This window comes from Odocoileus virginianus, chromosome 8 (assembly GCF_023699985.2).
Source record: "Odocoileus virginianus isolate 20LAN1187 ecotype Illinois chromosome 8, Ovbor_1.2, whole genome shotgun sequence".
In the NCBI taxonomy this organism is placed as follows: Eukaryota; Metazoa; Chordata; class Mammalia; order Artiodactyla; family Cervidae; genus Odocoileus; species Odocoileus virginianus.
In genome coordinates, this window is record NC_069681.1 from 23752591 (window position 1) to 23770948 (window position 18358).

Here is an 18358-nt window from a genome sequence, read left to right on the forward strand (position 1 = left end):
ACACACACGCATAGCACACACACACATGCATAGCACGCACACACATAGCACACACACACACAAAGAACACACATGCATAGCACACACACAGCATGCACACACACAAAGCACACACACACGCATAGCACACACAGCACACACACGCATAGCACACACACACGCATAGCACACACACACGCATAGCACACACACGCATAGCACACACACACATAGCACACACACACATAGCACACACACACAAAGAACACACACATATACCACACACACAGCACACACACACACACACACACACCACACACATATGCACTGTGTACCTACACCATGCACACAAACAGCACATGTCTGCCAACAGGTGCACACACGCATAGCACACACACACACACTCCCAGGCCACACACATATGCACTGTGCATCTACACCGTGCACACACATGCATAGCGCACACACAAACACACACACACACTCCCATGCCACACACGTATGCACTGTGCACTCTACACCATGCACACAAATAGCACGTGTCTGCCAATAGGCGCACACACACACATAGCACACACACATTCACACACACACTCCCAGGCCACCACATGTGTGCTGTGCACCTACACCGTGCACACAAACAGCACATGTCCGCCAACAGGCTCACACACAGGCATAACACACACATGGGGAATAAAATGACTACCCTAAAGTGCTCGTTCCTAAATACAAGTGAAGCTCACATGCATTCTTCCCTTCTTCTGAGCTTGATGGTTTCCAAAATAAAAAAGTTTATAAAGTAGTTAATGGTGAATAACTTTTAGATCATGGGACTTTCTGAAGTTATTCCACAAATACTACAAGAGGTGAGAGATGAATGAACATATTCCATGTGTCCCTCGACAGAAGAATGGACAAGCAGAATGTGGTCCATCCACACAATGAAAGTTGTCCAGCCTGAAAGGAAGGCAGTTCTGACACAGGCTACAGAGTGGATGGACCCTGAAGACATTATGCTCAGTGACATAAGGCAAACATGGAAGAACAAATGATGTTTGAGTCCACTCATACAAAGCCCCTAGAGCAATCGGCTCCATAGACACAGAAAGCAAGATAGTGGGTGCCAGGGGCTGAGGGAGGAGAAAGGGGACTGAGTGTCTCATGGGGACTGTCTGGGTTTTGCAGGATAGAAGTAGCGACTGAACAACACTGCACACAAGCATGCACTGCAGCAGCATTTACAACAGCTGAGACATGGAAGTAATGAAAATATACATGGACAGATGAATGAATAAAGAAATCATATATGCATAGAATGAAATATGATTCAGCCATGAAAAAATAATGCCATTTGCAGGGATAATCTAGAACTAGAACAATCATAGTAAGTGAAGTACTTCAGAAGGAGAAACTGATACCAATGAACTATTTTATAAAAGTGAAATACACACACAGTCAGGAAACAAACGTGGTTACAGAAGGAGAGTGGTGGGTGGAAGTGATAAATTAGGAGGTTGGGATTCATTTATCCTCACAAATACATATAGAATATAGAATCGGCATGGACCTACTTTAGAAAGGGTGGTATACTATACACTCTATAATAATGTGTTTGTGAAAAAAACAAAGATGAATCAGGATGTGTATGGGGATAACTGATGAAGAATCTCTCCACCAACAAACACAACACTGTAGGTCAGCTATCCTCCAAGAAAAGTAAACACTAACTTTAAAAAAGAAAAACAAGGGTTAATGAGCCACAGGCTGCTGGCATGTGCCAGAAGAATCCAGGGACGAGGAGTCACCCTAAGGCTCTGGTTACTGTAGTAACAGGAGTAGGGCATGAAGAAATCCTGTCTCCTTGTGGCCATCTCCCACTACAGAAACTTGAAAGCTATTGCCTATGCTGCAGTGAAATAAGAAAAAAGTTTTTTCCTCTTTGGCCTTTTGATTCCTTCTCTACTTTAGCTGTTCCTGATCTACAGTCTGAGTTGATAACTTTCCTTCTTTTCAGAAGATTAACCTATTGACTGTTTTGAAACAATGCAAAAAGGAACAAGAATATAGGAACCTTATACCTTTGTGGAAATAAACGTTTTTTGGAGGAAATAGACAGATGGCTTTAATCCCCAAGATGGAAGAGGAGAGAACACAGTAGACTTGTGCCTCAAGAACTGTGTCTCCCCTGATAGGAAATTGAGGGGATCACACAGTTGGGGCTCATAGTCAGAGGTTGGAGATAAAGAGCAAACATATAAGGATCCTATATTCTTTCTTTTTGCATTGCTTCAAAATAGTCAATAGGCTGGCATCAGGGAGCCCAGTAACTTGGGTCCAGCAGGCAGTCACAGGAGTTGGGGCCATTGTCTTGTACATTGCATTGAGGCTCTCTTTCCATTATGCAAAAGGAGAAAAACTATAAGGGAGGTTTGCAGAGAGAGTACCATAAAGTTAAGCATCAGGATGTGACTAGCATAAAATTAAAAGATAATAGATGTGAAATATGGTTCATGCAGAGTTAGAGGGTGATGGGTGTGGGATATCCCTGGAGAAGAGCATGGAAACCCACTCCAGTATTCTTGCCTGGAGAATTTCATGGGCAGAAGAGTCTGGTGAGCCACAGTCCATGGGATCACAAAGAGTCAGACACAACTGAGTGACTAACACACACACACACACACACACACACACACAGGTGCAGGATATAGCTTACATAACAGGTTAGTCTTCTGAAAAGAAGGAGACTTAACTATCAATGCTGGCTGTAGATCAGGAACAGTTAAAGTAGAGAAGGACTCAAAAGGCAAAAGAGAAAAAACTATTTCTTATTTCACTGCAACACTTAAAAACACTTCATATTCACAAGGACTGATGGGCTCTAAATGATACCGGCACTTTAAAAATGTCCATGGGTAACTAACTGAAAACAAAAACTGGGTAGACTGTGAAGATGAAAATTTCCAGTCAATTCCACATATACTAGTTAAAATCAAAGCCCATGAAAACATGCTGCACATCAGAAATTGTTAAATACGTGCAAATCAAAACCACAGAGAAGGAACACTGCAGCTGTTTGAAAGGCCACCCTCAGTCTACAAAGGAAAACGGTGGAGAAGACGCGGAGGAAAGAGAACACTCAAGGGCTGATGAGATGTACATGCTGAGGATCACTGTGGAGAGGAGTATGGAACTGCCTTTGTTAATTTTTAGTAAGACAAACATATTGATTCCAGCCCAGGTCACGGGGGGACTTAAAACATGTCCTGCCCAGCGTTCCCTCATTGTCAGCACCAGCAAGGGCAGAAAGTGCCTGAACAGCAGCTCAGCCCGAAGCCGGCAGACAGCCTTGGTGAGGGACACAGAGACAAGTCTCTGCCTCCTCTGGTGGTTAACGGGGCTTCCCCCTAACAGCAAAGGGCTCCTTAACTCCAAATTCATTTTGCACAGAGAAGAGGAAAGAATCAGACATAAACTATAAACTAAATCAAGTATCTTTATTTTTAAATATAAAAAGTGAAGGATAAAGGCAGTAAAAATTACACTTCAAGTGAATAAATTACAAACCAAATCAACTATATATTCTGACTTATATAAAACAGAGGAGGAGGATGGAAGTCATACAAACTTCTGTGAGTGAGCGGCCCCTGTCTGTGTGGGTACCACCCGGGTTCTCCAGCCATCTCCTGCCGCCAGACTCGGCTGCAGACGCCATCCGGGAATCGGAGCTGCTCTGCCCATCTCACCGGGAGGAGCTTTCTTTGTCACCGGGCGCAGAGAGAACCCAAGTGTACGCCTTCAGGCGCCTCTTCTGGCAGGCTCCACGGAGAGGGCTCAGCCTGAGCCGTGTTCTTCATGTTCTTCTCCTGCAGGTTAATGGTGGTAAAATGAGGCGAAGGAAGTGCCTAGAACTTGGCCACCTCCCCTTTCTGCAGCTGTTTTCCTTTCTTCTCCTTCTGTAAGTAACTTTTTTGTATTGAAACAGAAATGGCGCATTTCCACAGTTCTCACCAGGATCTTAGGCTTCCAAGGTCCTCTGTCATGGGTGATTGTTGGGCTCTTATCACTACTGGCTGCTCCCTAACCTCATCTTCTTGGGTGGGTTTGGGTTCTCTTCTTCCAAACAAAGGCAGGAGTCCTGGGAACAGTGAGTGGAATTTCTTTCTTATTGGGAACACCCACAACACCTAACAAGATACAATAAGGGCAAGGTTTTGCATAAATTTAAAGTGTTTATACTCCAATACCCTCTTTGCTTCTCACTGTTTGATTCTTTTCTCCATTTCAAAAATCAAAGCCAATAGGCACGGTGGGTGGCTTCTCTGGCAGTTTCTTAGGGAAAATGCACCCACTGTAAAGAATTCCAGAATACAGTTCATGTGCTTTAAATTTGTAGAGCCCTGCTTCTACAGAATTACATTTCTTGGGTTTTCCACTTGTTTCAAACACCTCCTCCACCTCTTGCTGCATTTTTTAGTCTCTGACTCTTGCTTCTCACTACTTTTTAAGATCTTCTGTATATGGGAAGAAAAACATGGAAAGAATAGATATGTGTTTGTGCATGGCTGAATTAAGCTCCTGTACCCCTTATACAGTCACAACATTGGCCATCAACTCTATTCCAATATAAGATCAAAACGAAATTGCACAGAAAGAGAGGAAAGGGGCATGAAAAATTCTGCCGCCTTGTGGCTGTTTTCCATAACAACAACGTCAAAAGCTGTGCTGAGGGACACTTAATATTCAGAGGGCCCATGGGGTTGTGAGTAAGCAACAACCGCCTTCAAGGAATGTTCTAGGACTGTTTATCAAAACACAGGGCAGACGTTCAAGAGTCAATTGCAAGAGGTTTCACTATACTCTTTTTTTTAAAAAATCACAGGAAATGATATCAATCTTGCTAAATATTTGGGCTTCCCTGGTGGCTCAGAGGGTAAAGCATCTGCTGTGATGCAGGAGACCAGGTTCGATTTCTGGGTCGGGAAGATCCCCTGGAGAAGGAAATGGCAACCCACTCCAGTATTCCTGCCTGGAGAATCCCATGGACAGAGGAGAAATCCAAATCAAAACTACAATGAGGTATCACCTCACAAGTCAGAATGGCCATTGCCAAATGCTCTACAAAGAACCAAGGCTGGAGCGGGTGTGGAGAAATGAGAACCCTCCTCCATAAATGCTGGAACGTCAATGGAGACAGCGTGCATGCTAAGTCACTTCAGTCATGTCCAACTCTTTTCGACCACATGGACTGTAACCTGCCAGGCTCCTCTGTCCATGGGATTCTCCAGGCAGGAATACTGGAGTGGGTTGCCATGCCCCCCTCCAGGGGATCTTCCCAAGTGAGGGATTGAACCCACGTGTCTTATGTTTCCTGTGTTGGCAGATGGGTTCTTTACCACTAACGCCACCTGGGAAACACATGAAGACAGTGTGAAGGTTCCTTAAACAATGAAACTGGGAACAAAATTACAATATTCCTGTCAACTTAAAAAAGATGCACAACCTAAAAGTTGAGACTTTTGTTTTATTCGGTGGGAAATTTTAGGACTTCAAGCACAGGAGACACCATCTCAAGTAATCCTGAGAGAACTGCTCCCAGGTGAAGGGAGGAGCCAGGTTACACAGAACTCTGTAAGGAAGGGCAGGTAGTCTGAATATCAAAAGACTATTGTTAAAGAAAAGCAGATATCCTGAGTGAAGGGATTTAGTGCTTTTCTGTGTACGGGAAGATGCAGGAGTCCGGGCTCCCTGAAATCATTCCTTTCAGGTGCACCTCACCTGTCTGGGGCCAGCATCCTGTTTTCACATCCTGAGCTTCCTTTCCTCGGGGCTCACCTTAGAGTGTCTGCAGTCTGATGGCTGCTAGAGAGCAGACATGCTTCTCCTTCCTGAGTTCCCTGAGGGTTCACTGGCTCACTGGAGGGCTGCGATTGCTGGTGACTATGACATCCTTGTTTGCTGATACAGCAGGAAATAGTCCACTTCTCACTCCCTAACACCATACACAAAAATAAACTAAATAATTTACATATCTCAATGTGAGGACACTCTAAAACCCTTGAGGAAAATATAGGCGAAAATGCCTTGCTGTAAATCACAGCAAGTTCTTTTTGGATCTATATCTTAAGAGTAACAATAACAATAACTTGGAAGAAATGGACAGATTCTTAGAAAAGTATAACTTTCCAAAACTGAACCAGAAAGAAATAGAAGATCTTAATAGACCCATCACAAGCAAGGAAATCTAAACTGTAATCAGAAATCTTCCAGGAAACAAAAGCCCAGGACCAGATGGCTTAACAATAAATAAAAATAGGCCAAAGGGACGTAATTAACCTTAGCAGAATTTTCACAGCTAAGGAAACCCTAAATAAAAGAAAAAGACAACACTCAGAATAGGAAAAATGTTTCAAACAAAGATCCCCACAAAGAATTCATCTCCAAAACATACAGACAGCTCAAGCAGCTCAATATCAAAAAACAAAAATACCCAATAAGAAATGGGCCAAAGATCTCAATGGACACTTCATGAAGAAGGCATACAGATGGCCATTAAGCACTTGAAAAGGTGCTCAACACCACTGATGGTTAGAGGAAGGCCAATCAAAAGTCCAGGGAGCTATCACCTCACCCCAGTCAGAACGGCCGTCTCAGAGAACCTCCAACAACAGGTTGCAGAGGATGCGGAGAGAAGCGAACTCCCCGGCGCTCGTGGTGGGAATGTGAGTCAGCCCGTCCATTAGGCAGAGAGTATGAGGTTTCTTCTTAAAAACTAAACATAAAAGTACCATAGGATCCAGCAATCCCACACCTGGGTGTAGATACAGAGAAAACCAAAATTTGAAAAGACGCAGCCCTATGATCACAGCTGCACTAGGACTATAAACAGGACATGGCAGCAATCTAAAAGCAGAACACAGATGAACAGATAAAGAAGATGGGGTACCTAGACATAATACAGTATTATTCAGCCATTAAAGGGGATTGAATAATGACATTTCCAGCCACAGGGAGGAAAGTAGAGGTGATCATTCTAAGTGAAATAGGGGAAACAGAGCAAGACAAGAATCATATGGCATCACTTCTAAGTGGATTCTAAAAATGGAGACACATGAACTTCTTTACCAAAGAGAAATGACCTCACTGACATGGTTCCCAAGAACAAGCTTATGGTTCCCAAGGAGGAAAAGCAGAGGGCAGGGAGAAATGAGCTGGTTCAGATTAACATACACACACTAATTTTATGAAACCATCCACAGGGACCCACTGCATAGCACAAGGAACCCTCCTCAACACTCCGTAATGACTTACATGGGAAGAGAGCCCGAATAAGAACATGAGGTGTCCAGCTATGCATGGCTCAGCACCTGGAAGGGCACCCCTCACTCATCACTGTGCTCAGTCGCTCAGTCGTGTCGGACTTTTTGCGACCCCATGGACTGTAGCCTGCTAGTCTCCGCTGTCCGTGGAATTTTCCAGGAAAGAATACTGGAGTGGGTTGCCATTTCCTTCTCCAGGGCATCTTCCCAACTCAGGGATCAAATCTGAATCTCTCACATTGAAGGAGGAAACAGACAGAACAGGCTTCATTGAGCTATATGCCCAGTATCTATGGAAACGACATACCAACTGGAAAACCAGACACCCTCCCCCCCATGGAAGAGCCCCAGTGTCTGTACCTAGACTCCCCATTGCCTAAAAGAACACCCTGATTATCTGTGTAACCGAATAGAATCACAAATTCTATTATGCTTATTGGGGTATGACCCACAGGCCTATTGATAATTGCCCACTGTTAACTACCTAGGCTTAAGGCATATGAATCAAGGATGTGAAAGATACAAATTGTATCTTTCTTTTCCTTTGTTCAGACTAGTTCAGAGAATTTGGAGAGGTGGCTTTGACCACATACACTTAGGGTATATGAAGTTTCCACAAAAAGCTGGTCAGGGTCCTTGGCTAAGGGGAGACTCTGCCTTGGGCCCGCCAGTGTAATAAACTGCACTGCACCATCTGCATTGTCCTTCTGAGTGAGTTTGTTTCCCAGGACGCGTGGCTATAACATTTAGCGCATTGGTCAGGAAACTCACTTTGGGGAGACAAGTCCCATTTGGGACTACTCCGAGTCCTTGCAGCTTGAATCTTCTAGATGGAAAAAGGCGCCTCGCCCTTCTGGAAGGATTCTGCTTCTCAACGCCCGGACCTTTCACATTAGCAGGTAGTGTTCGGCAGCAAGGGAACTGAGTGCTCGGATGAGGAGGAATCCACCCAGCAGGGTGGAAGAGGGGGCCTGATCACCCCCCTGGGAGGGACTGGAAGGGGCTCGGACCCACAGGAGCCTGGAATAGTCAGGTGGCAGTGATTGCTTGGTACACAGGTCGACGAGCGTGTTAGGGCTTAGGAAGGAAATCTGTGAAGATCATTAGGAGGTGTGTCCACGCCCTCTTGGGGAAAACTGTTACCAAGCAATTGCCAGGGGTTTTTAGGAGAAGAAACTTGGTCTTTGTGTGCTCGTACTCTGCCCTCCCCTGGGAGTTGTCCCATCTGCTGTGAAATTCTTGACCCCCTTGGAATTGTCAGGCTTAGAAGGAGGAGAATACATAAGTGAGTACAAATTGGCTTTTCCAGAGACTGCCTGGGACGTGGAATATTTAACCATCTGTGTCTTCATCCGAGCCTCATCAAGCCCACCAAGGCAGAACGGACTTTAAAAGTTAAGGGAGAAACAGTCTTGGACCACGTGGTGTTCTGGTTCAGCCATGCTGACCAGCTGGTGAAGACACGCCTATTCCCCTCTGCCTCTGGGATCTGGCAGGTAAGGCAAGGAGGTAGAATGGCAATTTAAGTGTTTCATTGAGTGGAAATATCAGAAGTACATAGGGTACTGGGAACTTCACAGACAGAAAGAAAAGGAAAAGTAGAAGAAGGTCTGAGAAGGTAAGCAAAATGGGAGGAAGTGAATCTAAGGCAACTATATTGGAGTGCATGATTTCAAATTTAAAGAAGGGATTTGGAGGAGACTATGGGGTGAAGATGACCCCTAAACCACCTCCACGTACTCTGTGAGGTTGAATGGCCCCCTATGGGAGTAGGATGGCCACCAGAGAACACCATGAACTTAAAAATAGTGGAAGCAGTCTATACAGTAGTCACAGGAGAGCCAGGACACCCAGATCAGTATCCATATATTGACTCATGGCTAGAGTCAGCTCAGGAGAAGGCAATGGCACCCCACTCCAGTACTTTTGCCTGGAAAATCCCATGGACAGAGGAGCCTGGTAGGCTGCAGTCCATGGGGTTGCTAAGAGGCAGACACGACTGAGCAACTTCACTTTCACTTTTCACTTTCATGCATTGGAGAAGGAAATGGCAACCCACTCCAGTGTTCTTGCCTGGAGAATCCCAAGGACAGGGGAGCCTGGTGGGCTGCCATCTATGGGGTCGCACAGAGTCGGACATGACTAAAGCGACTTAGCAGCAGCAGCAGGGTTAACTCAAGACCCTCCTACTTGGACAAGGTTCTGTATCCAGAAGAGAAAAGGAAAAATATTAATGGCACAAAAATTGACTGATGATAAAAAAGGAAATTCTACACGATTTGGACGGGGATGGCCTGACCCCTCCCCCATACTGGATGATGACGGGCCCGCCGCCCGGTGCTCCACCAGGACCCGAGGCCGCCTAACGCCCGATCCCAGGCCGGGTGAAGTTCCTGCAGCAGCCTCTGCTCCTCAGCCAGTTCTCCTGGAGACTGTAGAGCCGCCACCTCGGCAGCTCCGATCCCAGCGATGGAGACCTCTGGTCAACGCCCCCAGAATTCCACCTCAGCTGGACCTCCTCTACTGAATCCACCTCTCCTGGTGAGTACTGATGGGGAGGGGGAAGAAAACACAGGAATTAGAGGCTGCGCGCCTCCAAGGAACAGGGGGAAAGAACCCCACTACAGATGCCCCACAGAGAGCTACAGCAGCCTCCGGGTCAGGACTCATCTGGGCACTACCATCAGCCCCCCGCAGCCTATTATTGCCAGCCATTTTCCTCTATGGGTGTATTAAACTGGCAGAGACACACTCCACCATACTCGGGGGAGCCATAGCCATGATTAGGCCAACAGAGACTATTGTTCGAACCCACCGCCCTACATGAGGTGACATAATCCAACCGCTAGTCTCCCTTCTCAGCCCTGAGGACAGATACAGGATCCTAAATGAGGCCAGAAATGGTTCAGAGAAACGGCACCTGAGAGTCCTGCAAACCCATAGCGGTGGCAGAATCAGCCGCCCCTGGTGAGGGGCCCAACTGGGGCTGTGACACAGAGCAAGGGAGGGGCCGCCTGGAGAGACATGGGGCGGCTATTTTACAAGGCCTCAAGGTCGGGGGGGGGTGGGGGCAAAACCTATGAGTATGGCAAAACCCCCTGAAGTGATTCAAAGGGAAAGCAAATCACCCTCTGAGTTCTACGAAAGACTGTGAGAGGCCTGTAGACTTTATACACCAATAGATCCAGAGGCTGCTGGGTCTCAGATGGTGATAAATGCAGCCTTTGTGTCTTAAGCCTACCCCGAAAATGTCAAATGGAGGTCACCAAGCGACTCATGAATTTTTATACATCCCTGAATGCCCAGTATCTTTGTTGGGAAGAGACTTGCTGTCTAAATTGGGGGCACAAATGACCTTTCCCCCACAAAAGACCCACTGTTCGAGTGGGCTCAACCACCCATTTACTCTTCCTCTCGGTAACCCCTCAAGATGAATGGAGGTTGGACGATCTCCGGGAAAGGAAACCAGATGGGCTAAACAGTCAAGAAAGAGAGTTAACTCAACAATTCCCTGAGGTCTGGGCGGAAGACAACCCACTCCATGCCCCCAGGCTTGCAAAACAAGTCTCACCGGTAACAGAACTCAAACCTGGCACAATTACGTCAGGCCCTCCTTGGACCTGCCAGACCTTGCTAAGCTGTTTACTCTTTACGTGACTGAAAAGGACAAGGCGGCTATGGGAGTGTTGTCCCAGACTATGGGGATGCGGGACAGACCCGTGGCTTCTCTAGAAATGGCTGGACAACATTGCCCCTGGGTGGCCGGGATGCTTACGGGCAGTTGCTGCAGTTGCCTTACTGATCCGGGAGGCAACCAAGCTGACTTTGGGCAAAGATTTGTTTGTAAAAGTCCCGCATGTGGTCAAAACCCTCCTGCGAGGGGACCCCCATAAATGGCTGTCAACATCCCAGATTACTCAATACCAGGGACTGTTATGTGAGAACGCCCGTGTTACTACTGAGCCTTGTCAAGCCCTGAATCTGGCCACTCTCTTTCTTGTGGGAGAAGGTGGGCCCTCACATGATTGCCAGGAAATATGCCAGCAGACCTGACTTGAGAGACCAGCCAATCCCGGACCCAGGTTGGGTCCTGTACCCCAATGGCACCAGCCTGGTGCAACGAGGACAACGACTATCGGGATGTGCAGAGTCACGGAAGAAACCATCACTGGGGCTAGCTCTCTGCCATCACACTGGTCCGCGCAACAGGCTGAACTGCATGCTCTAACCCGGGCCCTCCGGAGGTCAGAAGGTAAGAAGACAAACACTGACGCAGACCCCAGGTGGGCTTGTGCCACACTGCATGTATGCGGGGCTCTGTGTAGGAGAGAGGCCTTTGACAGCTAGTGGGAAAGACACTAAAAATAAGGAAGAAATTTAGACCCTATTAGATGCTGCCTGGGAACCAGAAAGGATCGCAGTCATACACTGCTGAGGACATCAAAAAGAGGATACCCCCCCAGGCTCATGGAACAGACTGGCAGATGAGACCACTAAACAAGCAGCCGAGGGCTTGGGGGTGACAAGTGAAGCTTCTATTAAAGCTCTCAAATTGGTGGAGCTGCCTGAGCTAACGCTAGACTCTCCAAAATGCACTGAAGCCCAAAACCAACTAGCCAAAGCAGAAGGGGCCATCAAGACTGAAAAGTGATGGTGGGAACTGCCAAGTGGCAAATTATTAGTACCGGAAGAGCTGGCACCCACTCTGGTAAGCCAAACACACCAAGCGACCCATCTAGGCCATGATAAACTGGAAGAACTAATTTGAAACTATTTCTTGGTTCCCCACTTCTCTTCCCTATGCAGGACAAAATCTCAGAACTGCACTGCCTGCTCACAGGTCAATGCTGCCTCTCGGCACAGACAGAAACCTCCAGGGATTCAGCTAAAAGGCACACTGCCCTTTGAACCCCTGGAAGTGGACTTCACTGAAATGAAACCTCACCGACACTACCACTACCTGCTGGTCATAGTATGTACATTCTCGGGATGGGTAGAAGCTTTTTCTATCCAGACTGAAAGAGCATCTAAAGTAGCCTGGTGCCTGGTTAGGGAGATAGTTCCCAGATTTGGATTTCCTACCAGCATTGGATCGGACAATGGCCCGGCTTTCGTAGCTGATTTAGTATAACAAGTAAGCAAAACTTTAAACATCAAGTGGAAATTACATACAGCATATAGGCCCCAGAGTTCTGGGATGGTGGAAGGAACCAACTGGACACTTAAAGAGACTCTCCAAGTGGATCTTAGAGACTGACTGTGGGGGGGACTTGTTTCCGACGGCTCTGCTCAGACCCAGGATGACCCCACGGTCCCATGGCTCTTCTCCATACAAAATAGTGTCTGGGAGGCCCCCTCCCATAATAAAACAGGTGTCAACAAATTTGCCTCAGGTAAGGGGAGATGAGATTTCACAACAGATGGAACAACTGGGTAAGGTCATAAATCAGGGAACTAAGTTTGTGCAAGAAAGGGTGCCATTCCCCCTTGGGGAACAGATTCAGGAATCTGTGCCCGGGGATCAGGTGTGGTTAAGGACTGGAAACACGACTCCTTGGCCCCACGTTGGAAGGGTCCATATACTGTTGTTCTAACCAGCCCAACTGCAGTTAAAGCTGCAGGTATCACCCCCTGGATCTACCACATGAGGGTGAAGAGAGCATACCACACAGACCTGGAGGATGCCAAGGGGACTACACAAAAGGACCCCACTGATCCCCGTGAAACCAAGATCATCTTAAAGAAGAAAAAGAGATGGAGCTCTACAATCAACTGCTGCTACAAGGACTTGCTGGTATCATCTTGAGACTAACCATAGTTTCAGTACAAAGAGGGACCTGTGCTATAATTAAAGTTGAATGTTGTGTATATATTCCTGAATTATCTGGCTACATATCAGTCACCCTAGATGACATGAAAGGTCAGGTAAAAGTTATGTCTGATATAATCTTCCTTTTTGAACTTAAGTCCTATCTTGGGTGAAGGGTGATTGGTGGAAAACTATATTTACCATTGTTATAGTTGCCTTGATAGTTCTGCTTTGTGGACCCTTTATTTTACAATGTGTTATGAACTTTGTAACCCAAAGTTTGATGTCGTTCTCCCAAATTGGAGGTTGGAGAGTCAGGGTGCAATTTATCCCTATGAATAATGCTCATACTATGAGTTAAGAGCATCAAGAGGGGGGAACGAAGGAGGAAACAGACAGAACAGGCTCCATCTGGAAAGCAGGACTCCATCTTGGGCCAGACTGTGGACTTTGAGCTATATGCCCAGTATCTATGTAAACGACACACCAACTGGGAAACCAGGCCCCCTGGAGGGAAGAGCCCCAGGATGACCAGTATCTATGCAAACGACACACCAACTGGGAAACCAGGCCCCCTGGAGGGAAGAGCCCCAGGATGACCAGTATCTATGCAAACGACACACCAACTGGGAAACCAGGCCCCCTGGAGGGAAGAGCCCCAGGATGACCAGTATCTATGCAAACGACACACCAACTGGGAAACCAGGCCCCCTGGAGGGAAGAGCCCCAGGATGACCAGTATCTATGCAAACGACACACCAACTGGGAAACCAGGCCCCCTGGAGGGAAGAGCCCCAGGGCTCGTACCTAGACTCTTTGTCGCCTAAAAGACGACCCTGATTATCTGTGTAACCAAATAGAATCATGCATTCTATTATGCTTATTGGGGTATGACCACAGGCCTATTGATAACTGTCCACTCTAAACTACCTAGGCTTAAGGCATATGAATCACAGGTTAACTTTGATTGTATCTTTCTTTTCCTTTGTTCAGACTAGTTTCAGGGAATTTGGGGAGGTACATACACTTAGGGTATATAAGGTTTTCAGAAAAACTGGTCAGGGTCCTTGGCTAAGAGGAGAATCTGCCTTGGGCCTGCCAGTGAAATAAACTGCACTGCACTATCTGCAGTGTCCTTCTGAGTGAGTTTGTTTCCCGGAATGCGTGGCTACAACAGGAAAACTGATAGGGAGGGCCAGGCCTATGATTTGGCTATCTGTGGATTCTTTACAGCAGGAAAATACTTACAGTGCAAGATTCTATGTTATGTTAGCATGTTGGTTCCACCAGTACAAGTTAATTACACTGGATAAGTAATAAAATTATCCTCAAACATCATCTTTTCCTGAACAAATATTTAGGTGATAAATAATATGATGTTGTGGGTTTTAAAATTTATTTTTAATGTTAATTTTTCTTGTTATTATTTCAAAATGCATGTTGAAAATAAAAAGTCTCTACTATTTTCATACATTATTAATGAATAGGGTTGCTACAATTTTTCATTTAACATGCTGTAAAAATTCTTCACCAAGTATGTCCTTATGTTATTAATTAGTGTTTTATTCATAGCATATTTTGTTATTATTTATAGTAGACTGAGTTGCATAAACATCTCATTCAACATTTTAGATATTTCTGATTTTTTAATAAATGAAATATCATCTTCCATAAAACTTAACATCACTTTATTTCACTCTTAGAATAATTTTTAGGGTTGGGGTTACTTGTATAAAAAATATAGTCATTTTTATGACTCTAAAAATATTTGCTAAAACATTTCCCAATTAGATAATATGAATGAAGCTGTTTCATTGCAATTTAGAAGACATCATTTTTTAAAAACCTGACTTAGAAACCTATTTTATTCTTATGATAGATTCTTCAGTGCACTTTGTATGTGTAAACACTATTTAAAAAAATAAAGCTTATATCAAGATTCCACATCTTCCTGTTGAATTAGACATTACAAAGCAGTTCATAGTAACTGTCTTATTTGACTCTCACAGGTCAACAGCTTGAACAAATGGTACTCTATTTTATTGGAGAGGACTCAGAAGCTTCGTGGTTTCTTCAGTGACACATGACTATAAATCTGTAGCTTCTAGATTTTTTATATTGGAAACTGAACAATTATTATTATTATTTTAATTAACTTTTCATTTTGGAATAATTTTAGATTAATAGAAAAGTTGCCAAGATAATACAGAGTTTCTGTCTACTCCTCAATTATTTTCCCCTAATAATTATCATCTAACATTACTAGTAGTATATTTGTCAAGACTGTGGAATGAACATTGATTATATTACTCTTAAAGAAGCACAAGATTTTAATCATGTTTCACTAACTTCTCCACTTCTATCACTTTTCTGTTCTAGGGGTCAATCCAGGACAACACAGCACATTTAATTACCTTTTAAATAATTTCTGATCATAAACCTTGTGATCATAAACTCTGAGGACACTGTCCTCTCCATTACCTAAGTATTAACAGAAATTTTGGAAATTCCTTTTATCTAAAAAAAAAAAAAGAGCAGTTTGATTTGTTCATATTTAATGAGCATTTGATTCTAAAATAGTATTTCTTAGAAACTTCCCTGTCAGGAAGCATTTAACAGGAGGCTTCCTGTGTGCTGTTTTGGATCTGTCAGGAATCCTCTGTTCCTTATTAATTCCTGAATATTCAGGAATTAAGAGGAGGGGCAAGCCTTTCCCAGGACTGAGGAATCCAGGCATCTCCTTCGTTAGTTTTTCAATATGGTGATAAGTACCCTCTTCCTTCTTATGAACCATAGGGTAAAAAGTGATTGTTTACAACTCTCTCTGTAATATGAATCGCCTTATGTTTTGTAAGTCTGGAATTTTAATCTTTATCTTTGCTGAGAATAACTACCTTGTAAGACAGTATATATGCCCACAGCATGTTGATTAAAACACCTTTGCTCCATCAGAGCTTGGGTCCCCGTGTCTTCCTTTCTTTCTTCTTTCTTTCTTTCTCTCTCTCTCTGTGTCTCTCTCTCTATCTATTTCTGGCTGATTCCCTGGAGCACAAAAGCCGGCTGCATAACCCAGGGAATATTAGCCTCTTTCCTTTCACTCTCTCATCGTCAACTCCGGACCACCAGGTTCTGGTTCAATAAAGGACAAACACTTCCCAGATTAGGGAAGTACAGAGCCTAAGAATTACTTGTTAGATTAATACAGAGCCTTGCTCTTTCTCTCCACTATTTGTATTATTTGATTTTCTTTGTACAATGACACTACCTGAAAAAGAAGTGGACACCTGAGGATCTGGGCTTCCTAGGTGATGCTAATGGATAAGAACCTGCCTGCCAATCCAGGAGACAGAAGAGATGCAGGTTTGATCCCTGGGTCGGGAAGATCCCCTGGAGAAGGGCACGGCAATCCATTCCAATATTCTTGCCTGGAGAATCCCATGGACAGAGGGGCCTGGCAGGCTACAGTCCATAAGGTCACAAAGAGTCGGACACAACTGAAGCAACTTAGTACCCACACATGCACACATGAGGGTCTGAAGACTATAAAATTGTATTCAGGGATTATTAAAAACTTAAAAGTGTTGCAAATTTAAATGATACCATATCTTCATTGTGGTAACCAATAAAACTATTTTATATTTGTGAATATGTAAAAGGATGAGTAAAGATATTTGTAAGCCTAGATCATGGTAAAGCAGAAATTAGGAGTAAAAGGATTGTCATTTCTGCTCTGTGTCAAAGGCTCTGGGAGCTTGTTCTCACTGATGGCAATTTTCTCCAGTGCATCTAACTGCATTAATGGCTTTATCAATATCAATATTGCCTTATCTGATTCTTCCAAGAACCTTATCAATAGGTATTGTTATTATACACAATTGCAGAATAGAATCTGAGCTCTTGAGAATTTTAAGTAACTTTTCTCATCACATAATATAACTTAGTACAAGAGCTTTGATTTGAACCTAGGTCTCTATGAATCTGGACCTGATGTCTTTATTTCATTTCATTGTCTCTGCATATATTGATAGTCTTTACTCTTTAATATATAGTCATTAACTGATCCAATGATCTTATAAGGTTTGTTTCATGTTCTTGTTTGCTTGATGACATACCTGAATATGGAGTTCAGAGTACAGGCGCTGTTTAGGGATGTCTAGAACTCTGGAATGGAGAAGGCAATGGCATCCCACTCCAGTACTCTTGTCTGAAAATCCCATGGATGGAGGAGCGTGGTAGGCTGCAGTCCATGGGGTCTCGAAGAGTCGGACACGACTGAAGCAACTTAGCAGCAGCAGCAGCAGCAGTACCCTGGAAACAATTTGTTTTAAAGTAAGTAAAAAGATGTGTTGTATATACATCTTTATATTTGCTAGTTTTATTCATATTTTCAATCATTTTTGTTAGGTGTCAGTGTCATTCATAAAAATCAACTGTTTTAATTCTTTCAGAAAGCCCAATTATTCTTTTACTTCCCTATTTAACAAGCATAGATAGTATGTATATGTACACACACACACACACACACACACACACACACTCACTTGCCACTTGACTGATGAATTTCCCATATGTACAAGGAAGGACACAGTCATATTTCCCTGGTTGTTTAGCAGTAAAGAATCCACCTGCCAATGCAGGAGACACAGGTTCAATCCCTGTATCAGGAAGATCCCCTGGAAAAGGAAATGACAACCCACTCTTGTATGGGAAATGCTATGGACAGATGAGCCTGACAGGCTACAGTCTTTCGGGTCACAAAGAGTCAGACATGACTGAGACTAAACACAACAAAGGACAGTCATTCTTCAAAGCTGTGTCTTGCTATAAGAAATGAAGTCAAAAGTTGGAGTAATATCTGGATGACTAATGGAAAAGCTTTCTGTGGGTAAGCTGCTTGGCTTTTTAAGTGAGAGAAGAGTCACTAAAATCAGTAAGGGCATTTTATCATAAGCAGCAATTTCACATTTTCCAATTTGACCCTCATTATAATTGTATGATTATATGATTATCAAACTACCGCACAATTGCACTCATCTCACACACTAGTAAAGTAATGCTCAAAATTCTCTGAGCCAGGCTTCAGCAATACGTGAACCGTGAACTTCCAGATGTTCAAGCTGGTTTTAGAAAAGGCAGAGGAACCAGAGATTAAATTGCCAACATCCATTGGATCATCGAAAAAGCAAGAGAGTTGCAGAAAAACATCTATTTCTGCTTATTGACTATGTCAATGTCTTTGACTGTGTGGATCACA

The 18358-nt window shown here is 44.2% G+C and overlaps 1 long non-coding RNA gene across 1 annotated transcript; it reads right to left on the reverse strand.

Moving 5' to 3' along the window:
* Nucleotides 1–3452: 3452 nt before the first annotated feature.
* LOC139036224 (uncharacterized) lies at nt 3453–17738 on the reverse strand. Its single transcript, XR_011488928.1, has 2 exons — nt 17217–17738; nt 3453–4163 (listed from the first exon to the last, which is right to left on the reverse strand). It is a non-coding gene; the product is annotated as an uncharacterized lncRNA (long non-coding RNA).
* Nucleotides 17739–18358: the final 620 nt, after the last annotated feature.